Source organism: Bos grunniens, chromosome 7, assembly GCF_055505025.1.
Source record: "Bos grunniens cultivar Pamir isolate PY7600 chromosome 7, Bosgru_T2T1.0, whole genome shotgun sequence".
Lineage (NCBI taxonomy): Eukaryota > Metazoa > Chordata > Mammalia > Artiodactyla > Bovidae > Bos > Bos grunniens.
In genome coordinates this window covers 31,804,213-31,814,493 of record NC_141171.1, presented here as the reverse complement: position 1 = coordinate 31,814,493, position 10,281 = coordinate 31,804,213, and positions in this window count along the sequence as shown.

Genomic DNA, 10,281 nt, shown 5'->3' with positions numbered 1-10,281 from the left:
GCATATGTAAGTGAATAGATACCTCTCCCTCAAAAATAGTGGTTTGCTTTTTTGTAATGCCAACAAAATTGGAAGTCTGGATTTCAGTAGCCTTTGAATTTTCTTTCATTATGAGTGGGGGATCCCAAACTTGCTTAGAGAAGAGATGAGTTGCAAAAACTAAAGGCTCCCAGGAAAGTCAATATCCCCATCATTTATTTCAAATTTAATAATGGACCAAACAGTCTCCAGAAAGGTAGATTCAGAGCTATGAAGAACACTGTATAAGTAGTTCCTTCTAGATAGAAAAGCTGCTATCAGGAAAGTGGCCCACTACCAGAAAGAGGGATCTCAAAATGCCTGCCAGAAGGATATCATAACCAGTGCCTTCTGTGTGTCTCCCATATTCCTTTTACCAGATGGCAATTTATATCACAAACCTCCTGTCCATGCTTTATCATTGTAAATTGGGTCTGGTGGCAATAGAGAGGTTTCTGTAACTTTATTGTTAGTGCAAGTATCACTGGAACCTCAAGTGGCCATATCCAGAACTGGTGGAAAGAACCACACATTCAGAGATCTTGGCCTTTGAGCTGTTTGCAATAACTGAATGGAATTTTGAGTTTTCTCTCTTGGGGAAGGAGGGAGTATGCTTTATGAGGTAGGGCACCTGGTAACCAGAAGGACATACTATGTTAGAAACTGGCTAAGAAGTGTTCATTTAATCTATTTCTTCTTTTAGTTAGGTACCTGTCTAAATTACACTTCCCAGCCTCCTTGAAGTTGGCAAATGCTGGCCAGAAGAATGTGGGTACATGATTTTCACCTTCCCTATAGAACTTCCCAGGGAATCTCCACATTTCTCTCTTTGTTTTCCAGCTAGATGTTAAACATCTTGGGCAGCCTTACAAGACAGATTTACAAGATGGTGAAATTTCTGTTAATATCAGCCAGGGTCCCTGCTTGGTTGTATCCAGCCACCGATTGAACTTCACATGAGCAAGAGCTAAGTAAGTATTTGGTTATGTCACTGAGATTTAGAGTGTTAGCTGTTACTGCAGCTAAGAATTATTGTAAAACATATGTGTGATTGGTACCTTACTATTCTAGTTTTTCCAAAATACATATTGTTCTAATGCCTTTTGGGAATAGTTGGGTTGTCTGTCCTTCTCTACTGATTTGAAATGTCACTGTATATTCAGTCCATTGTTCATAGACTCACTCCCTTTGCTGCTTATCTGTTTCTCTGACCAAATACTGCATTTTAAATTATTATAGCCTTGTAATTTATTTAGACACTGAGTAGCTGTTTTTACTTAACAAGGTTTTTTTTTTTTTCCCCTCAGAATTTTCTTAGCAAGACTTATATCTTTTCTTTAGCAACAGATTTTAAAATCAGCTTGTAGGTTTTATTTCAAAAAATTGTCTTGGAATATTAATTTTGATTCCTTTTAGAAATTTTTTTGTAACCTGGAAGGTATTTGTATTTCAGAAGTGTTCTCATTGTTGTTCTGTAGTTATATAAAATGATGGGTCTCTTTCCATGGATGGCCCTAAAATGTGGAACTACAGGAGAAATGATATGAACAGGAGCAAGCTCAGTAGTCTTAAATATGACATCATTGTGCAGAAATTAAGTAGCCTTAAGTTGGAAACTGGAATGTTGTTTGTACTTTGAACATGAGTTTTCCCTCAAGGGAAAACTGGTTGTGAAAGAAAGTCATTCTCCATGCTGTTTTCAGGATATAATTAAAAGGATGTTTTTCAGTAAAGACAGCCAAAACTTAGAGGATCAGTGAATGGCGGAGTGTTATTTGTGTTTGTTTTTAAACTAAACATGATATGAATATTCTTTGTTTAGCTTAGCTCTCTTATGGACAGAAGTTCACAGTCTTCACATACACCAACAATAAACAATTTAGCTCAAGTCTGAAGTAAGTGTGAACTAGTTCTGATTATTTTTTAAATCATAGGTACCACCTGTGATAAAGGAGAAATTTATAAGCCCTATCAAAATTTTAAGGTCTGTATGTGCTATGTATACAATCTGAAAGTTCTTGTCCTTCCTCTTTCTAATCATCATCTTTATCAGTTTGAATTCCTACTCTGCTTTTCTCTTTCTTTTCTTTAATCTGTCCTTTTCTAAACAAAGCACTTAAAAATCTAAGAATAGAAGTTTAATTTCTCAGCATAAAAAGGAGTGTCTTACACTAATAATCCAAGTAATGCATTTCAGACTCTTTTGTTGACCATGATGGCTACTCCATTTCTTCTAAGGGAATCTTGCCCACAGTAGTAGATATAATGGTCATCTGAGTTAAATTCACCCATTCCAGTCCATTTTAGTTCGCTGATTCCTATAATGTCGACGTTCACTCTTGCCATCTTCTGTTTGACCACTTCCAATTTGCCTTGATTCATGGACCTGACATTCCAGGTTCCTATGCAATAATGCTCTTTACAGCATCAGACCTTGTGTCTATCAACAGTCACATCCTCAACTGGGTATTGCTTTTGCTTTGGCTTCATCCCTTCATTATTTCTGGAGTTATTTCTCCACTGATCTCCAGTAGCATATTGGGCACCTACCGACTGGGGGAGTTCCTCTTTCAGTATCCTATCATTTTGCCTTTTCATACTGTTCATGGGGTTCTCAAGGCAAGAAAACTGAAGTGGTTTGCCATTCCCTTCTCCAGTGGACCACATTCTGTCAGACCTCTCCAGCATGACCCTCCCATCCTGGGTGACCCCACAGGGCATGGCTTAGTTTCATTGAGTTAGACAAGGCTGTGGTCTGTGTGATCAGATTGGCTAGTTTTCCGTGATTATGGTTTTAGTGTGTCTACCCTCTGATGCCCTCTCACAACACCTACCATCTTACTTGGGAACACTGAAGAAGCTGAGGTTGAACGGTTCTATGAAGACCTACAAGACCTTTTAGAACTAACACCCAAAAAAGATGTCCTTTTCATTATAGGGGACTGGAATGCAAAAGTAGGAAGTCAAGAAACACCTGGAGTAACAGGCAAATTTGTTCTTGGAGTATGGAATGAAGCAGGGCAAAGTCTAATAGAGTTTTGCCAAGAGAATGCACTGGTCATAGCAAACACCCTCTTCCAACAACACAAGAGAAGACTCTACACATGGACATCACCAGATGGTCAACACCAAAATCAGATTGATTATATTCTTTGCAGCCAAAGATGGAGAAGCTATATAAAGTCAGCAAAAACAAGACCAGGAGCTGACTGTGGCTCAGATCATGAACTCCTTATTGCCAAATTGACACTGAAATTGAAGAAAGTAGGGAGAACCACTAGACCATCAGGTATGACCTAAATCAAATCCCTTATGATTATACAGTGGAAGTGAGAAATAGATTTAAGGGACTAGATCTGATAGCATGCCTGATGAACTATGGACGGAGGTTCGTGACATTGTACAGGAGACAGGGATCAAGACCATCCACATGGAAAACAAATGCAAAAAAGCAAAATGGCTGTCTGAGGATGCCTCACAAATAGCTGTGAAAAGAGAAGCGAAAAGAAAAGGAGAAAAGGAATGATACAAGCATCTGAATGCAGAGTTCCAAAAAATAGCAAGGAGAGATAAGAAAGCCTTCCTCAGTGATCAATGCAAAGAAATAGAGGAAAACAACAGAATGGGGAAGACTAGAGATCTCTTCAAGAAAATTAGAGACACCAAGGGAATATTTCATGGAAAGATGGGCTCAATAAAGTACAGAAATGGTATGGACCTAACAGAAGCAGAAAATATTAAGAAGAAGTGGCAAGAATACACAGGAGAACTGTACAAAAAAGAGTTTAACGACCAAGATAATCACGATGGTGTGATCACTCACCTAGAGCCAGACATTCCGGAATGTGAAGTCAAGTGGGCCTTAGAAAGCATCACTATAAACAAAGCTAGTGGAGGTGATAGAATTCCAGTTGAGCTCTTTCAAATCCTGAAAGGTAATGCTATGACAGTGCTTCACTCAATATGCCAGCAAATTTGGAAAACTCAGCAGTGGCCACAGGACTGGAAAAGGTCAGTTTTCATTCCAATCCCAAAGGCAATGCCAAAGAATGCTCAAACTACCGCACAATTGCACTCTTCTCACACACTAGTAAAGTAATGCTCAAAATTCTCCAAGTCAGGCTTCAGCAATACGTGAACTGTGAACTTCCAGATGTTCAAGCTGGTTTTAGAAAAGGCAGAGGAACCAGAGCTCAAATTGCCAACATCTGCTGGGTCATCAAAAAAGCAAGAAAGTTCCAGAAAAACATCTATTTCTGCTTTATTGACTATGCCAAAGCCTTTGACTGTGTGGATCACAATGAACTGTGGAAGATTCTTCAAGAGATGGGAATACCAGACCACCTGACCTGCCTCTTGAGAAATCTGTATGCAGGTCAGGAAGCAACAGTTAGAACTGGACATGGAACAACAAACTGGTTCCAAATAGGAAAAGGAGTTCGTCAAGGCTGTATATTGTCACCCTGTTTATTTAACTCATACACAGAGTACATCATGAGAAACGCTGGGCTGGAAAAAACACAAGCTGGAATCAAGATTGCCAGGAGAAATATCAATAACCTCAGATATGCAGATGACACCACCCTTATGGCAGAAAGTGAAGAGGAACTGATGAAAGTGAAAGAGGAGAGTGGAAAAGTTGGCTTAAAGCTCAACGTTCAGAAAACGAAGATCATGGCATCTGGTCCCATCACTTCATGGGAAATAGATGGGGAAATAGTGGAAACAGTGTCAGACTTTATTTTTTTTTGGCTCCAAGATCACTGCAGATGGTAACTGCAGCCATGAAATTAAAAGATGCTTACTCCTTGGAAGAAAAGTTGTGACCAACCTAGATAGCATATTAAAAAGCAGAGACATTACTTTGCCAACAATTGTCCGTCTAGTCAAGGCTATGGTTTTTCCAGTGGTCATGTATGGATGTGAGAGTTGGACTGTGAAGAAAGCTGAGCACCAGAGAAGATGCTTTTGAACTGTGGTGTTGGAGAAGACTCGTGAGGGTCCCTTGGACTGCAAGGAGATCTAACCAGTCCATCCTAAAGGAAATCAGTCCTGGGTGTTCATTGGAAGGACTGATGCTAAAGCTGAAACTCCAATACTTTGACCACCTCATACGAAGAGTTGACTGTAAAAGACCCTGATGCTGGGAGGGAATGGGGACAGGAGGAGAAGGGGACGACAGAGGATGGGATGGCTAAATGGCATTACCGACTCAATGGATGTGAGTTTGAGTGAACTCCGGGAGTTGGTGATGGACAGGGAAGCCTGGCGTTCTGCAATTCATGGGGTCGCAGAGAGTCAGAAGTGACTGAGGGACTGAACTGACTGACTGACACTAATAATCAGTATTTCACTTAGTGGAGAAATATTGGAAGTTAGAAACATAACAAGGATGGCTCTCATTATAGTGTTACTACATTTTCACTTATCATTGTTTTAAAAGTTGAAGCCAGTGCAGTTAGAAATGGAAAGGAAGAAATAAAATTAACATCGGTTCTACCTCTGCTTTATTTACAGTATATTTCCCATTCATTTTATTCCAGTTTTATTGTGGTTACAGTAAGGATGGTTTTGTTTGTTTTTTATCCTCATCTTCGTGTAAGGTATCCGAATTCCCTCACCCCTTTCTCCAGGAGGACCCACAAGTGTCCAGGACTGTTGAATGAGAGGTTGTGTGTGTGCTTAGTCACTCAGTTGTATCCAGCTTTTGCAACCCCATGGACTGTAGCCCTCCGCCCATGGGATTCTCCAGACAAGAACACTGGAGTAGGTTGCCATTCTCCTCTCCAGAGGATTTTCCCAACACCAGGATTGAACCTGGGTCTTCTGCATTGACAGGCATATTCTTTACCATCTGAGCCACTGGGGAAGCCTGAATGACAAGTTACCTGTAGGTAAAAAGTCAGAAAACCTTTCATGCTGCTTCCCAAAACTCTGAAAATTTTTGTTCTTCCTCTTTCTAACCATCTTCCTTATCAGTTTGAATTCCTACTCTACTTTTCTCTTTCTCCCAGACCCTGTTTTATTTGAGGCCAGAGAAAACAGCCCTACAAGTATGGCTATAAGAACTCATCAGGCACTTTAGGAGTAAGGTTTTTTTGAATGTTTGTTCCTAAGTGAATATGAACTGGGAGTAAAGAAATGACCAATTGAGGCTAAGTGAGAAAGAAAAGGTGAGAAAAAGCCTGAAAACAACAAAATAAATACTTCATGGATTGCATACATACTATATAGGGTTTCTTGGCAGGCACTCAGTAAATAATAACTATTAGTTCTTGAGAAACTCATCTGACTGCTGATTAATCATTTATAAACATTGTCAATCTTTTAGTCACTTTGCTGACAATTAACATTTTAGGGAGAAGGTGTCTTTTAATTCATTCAACATGGGATCTGGAGCTGTGTCCTGCTTGATGTAGGATATCATGGTTAGCAATGCCATGTGGGCAAAGTATTCTCCCCCAAAGGAAATCAAGGCGCTAATATCTCTTAAATAGTAGAAAGACATGGTGTTAGCCAAGAAAGAGTAGCTGTCCTGTACAAGTCTAGTAAGAGACCATGAATATATGTGAATCTGTTAATAGAAAGAAATGAAACACCTTAAGAGAGAAGTAAACTCCCCATGTGTACCCCAGGGAAGTACTTGACTCCTGGAGAGACAGGAGGAGTAAGGGGAATAATCAGTTGTCCAGTTTGGTTACAGAAGAGAATGCAGAAAAGTGGTAGATATGAAACTGATGAACTGGAGAATTAAGGCTAAAGGAAGGCCTTGAATGTCATTTAAGGTTCTTGAAATTTAATTTACAGGAAATTGAGAAACTCAATTGGAAATTGAAAAATCTGAGGATGGAGAAAGCTATGTACTTGTGTGAGATTTGAAGCATGTAATATAACCACCTTGCCAAGTATCCTTAGCTTTTTTGTATTTCCAGTAACTAACCTCTTTGAAAATGTTCTAAGTCAAAGTTTTCCCATGATATTTCAAATCAACAGATCATTTGTGTAAGGTTAAAATTACCTTTAACAATAATGGGAGAAAAATACACACGCACATGGGAAAAACAGCTCCAAAAACAACGTTTTGGCTTTTCTTGTGAAAGAGCACAGCACCTTGAATGTCTTTTATAAGGTTCCAGAAGTATCTCAAATTACTAAAAGGAGGGGAAATAAATATCAGTTAATAAGTTTCATGTTAAATGTTATTTAATTAGTAAAGTGCGTTAATGAAATAAACAGTCCCATTCAAATTAAAAAGCATGTATACCATTATGAAATACTCAACATTTCTTTTTTTTAGAAAATCAGCTAATATGGAAATTTGATAATAGATCTAGCAATGATCATCAATGACTGCTAAAACGAGTAGGTAAGAATCTATTGGGGATTTCTATAGTGGATGTATCAGACTGACAATGCTGAGCCCACTGATCATTTTTAACATCACAAAAAGATAGATGGTAGAGACATCCTGGGCTTCCTCGTATGATGGAGTTATGAAGATCATGATAGATGTCCTTCATAACTCCATCATACGAGGAAGCCCAGGATGTCTCTACCATCTATCCATCCATAGGTGGATCATGTCTTGTTGCACCCCCAAATCAAACCTAACCTACATCTGGTCAAGCCTCCAGATTTGATGTTTCATTGGAAATACAAGGAACAGAAGAATGTGTTAATATTAAATGACACCACCAGTATCCAGTCTTCAAAATCTAGAATGTGGAAAATTCTATAAGATAGTAGGTGTTCTATATAAAAAAAAAAAAAATTCACACACTTTAATAGCAACACAAAAAATGATAAAAGGAAATATATAGATTTTAAAAAGATTTAACTTCTATGCAGAGTACATCATGAGAAACGCTGGGCTGGAAGAAGCACAAGCTGGAATCAAGATTGCTAGGAGAAATATCAATAACCTCAGATATGCAGATGACACCACCCTTATGGCAGAAAGTGAAGAGGAACGAAAAAGCCTCTTGATGAAAGTGAAAGAGGAGAGTGAAAAAGTTGGCTTAAAGCTCAACATTCAGAAAACGAAGATCATGACATCTGGTCCCATCACTTCATGGGAAATAGATGGGGAAAGAGTGGAAACAGTGTCAGACTCTATTTTTGGGGGCTCCAAAATCACTGCAGATGGTGACTGCAGCCATGAAATTAAAAGATGCTTACTCTTGGAAGAAAAGTTATGACCAACCTAGATAGCATATTGAAAAGCAGAGACATTACTTTGCCAACAAAGGTCCGTCTAGTCAAGGCTATGGGTTTTTCCAGTGGTCATGTGTGGATGCAAGATTTGGACTGTGGAGAAAGCTGAGTGCCAAAGAATTGATGCTTTTGAACTGTGGTGTTGGAGAAAACTCTTGAGAGTCACTTGGACTGCAAGGAGATCCAACCAGTCCATTCTAAAGGAGATCAGCCCTAGAATTTCTTTGGCCACCTCATGCGAAGAGTTGACTCATTGGAAAAGACTCTGATGCTGGGAGGGATTGGGGGCAGGAGGAAAAGGGGACGACAGGATGAGATGGCTGGATGGCATCACTGACTCGATGGACGTGAGTCTGAGTGAACTCCGGGAGTTGGTGATGGACAGGGAGGCCTGCCATGCTGCGATTCATGGGGTCGCAAAGAGTCAGACACGACCGAGCGACTGAACTGAACTGAACTGAAAACACGTAATAACTAAGTCATTGTGTCCTTGTTTGATCCTGAATCAAACAAATCAACTTAAAAAAAAATTTTAAGACAATCAGTGAAATTTGAATGCTAACTAGGTATTTGATGCTATTAAGGAACTGTTACATTAATTTTACTGCAGTGAAAGGAACATTATTTATTGATGACAATCAACTTTAAATAACTTCATAATGGAAGTATTGAATGAATATCTAAAATATTCTGATAAGGCAAACTCAACCCTAAGATGTTTTTCTAAGCACATTCAAATGAGACTACTGTTTGAGGTTAAAACTCTTATTGGCCTCTTGTTGATCATCAAAAGAGAAAAAAAAAAAATCACGGAGGACCACCTGTTGCTAAATTGTGGAATCCTATACATGAAAGAGAAAAGGAGGATGACCTTTTTTTCCCATGTTTCTAATACTCAGAAGTATTCCTTTTAGAAAATTGGGGAGCAAGGGGCGGAAAATAAGGCTTTGTATGCTTAGCTCCTGATAAGCCTTCTCAAACTCTGAAAGAGTAACAGGATAACTCCCTGTGGACGAAAAGCTATCTCTGGTCAGCCTGGGCCTTGGAGAAAATCTTGACATTGTAGGTCACTTTCCAGAGAACCAGTTGCCAAAATTAGGGAAGAAGTTGCACCATTTATGTGTTTTCCATCCCATTCCTCTTACTTCATCCCCTCAGATCTCTCATCTGCAAAGCAAATTTAACCCAGTTGCTGATGCTCTTGGACTCAGGCGCAGAAACGTCAGGAATGAGTTGCGCCATTCTTGCCTCACCCCAGCATCAACCACATGTGAATTTTTCTATATCATGGATTAAAAAGTGGTGAAAACACTAAGATAATACTGCAAGAGGGAGGGGTACAGCTGACTACTGTTCCTCTCCCCCAACCCTCTCATTACAGCTGCATTTCTTCCAGAACACTAATATTTTGCTGTGTTTTTCTCTGAGGTTTTCTGCCATTGAATTGTACCCACTCTAGAGGGACTGTGACTACTTAGAATGTATGTTTGATTAATGAACTAATAATAATGAACAGTGCCTGAAACAGCGAACACTGGATGACACCAAAGTAATCGTCTTTTACACTAATACCTTTCCATGAGCAGGTGAGAAAAGCAGGAAATCGGTGGTTTCAAGTGTCGCTAATGTCCTGCTGCTGCTGCTAAGTCGCTTCAGTCATGTCTGACTCTGTGCGACCCCATAGACGGCAGCCCACCAGGCTCCCCCGTCCCTGGTACTGTCAAAAATGAAAACTGCCAGCCACAAGCCTACGTCTATTTTACCTGCAAGAGCTCCTTAAAGGTAAATTGTTTGTGGATTAATTATTCTTCTCCCAAAACACTTGCTCACAGTTTGGGGCCTGTCTGTCTTCTTAGGCTACTAGCTTCAGGTTAATCTGGTACACATTTAAATAAGGATTACTGTGATAGCAATGTTTCTCTTCATATAAATAATTTGTATCTTGAGCCAGATGTGTCCCCTGGGTGCACATATGCTCATGAGCATTTCTAAGATGCGAATCAAAACAGAGGGCAGTTATTCTTTCTGTGCCTGTTCCGCATCCTTGGA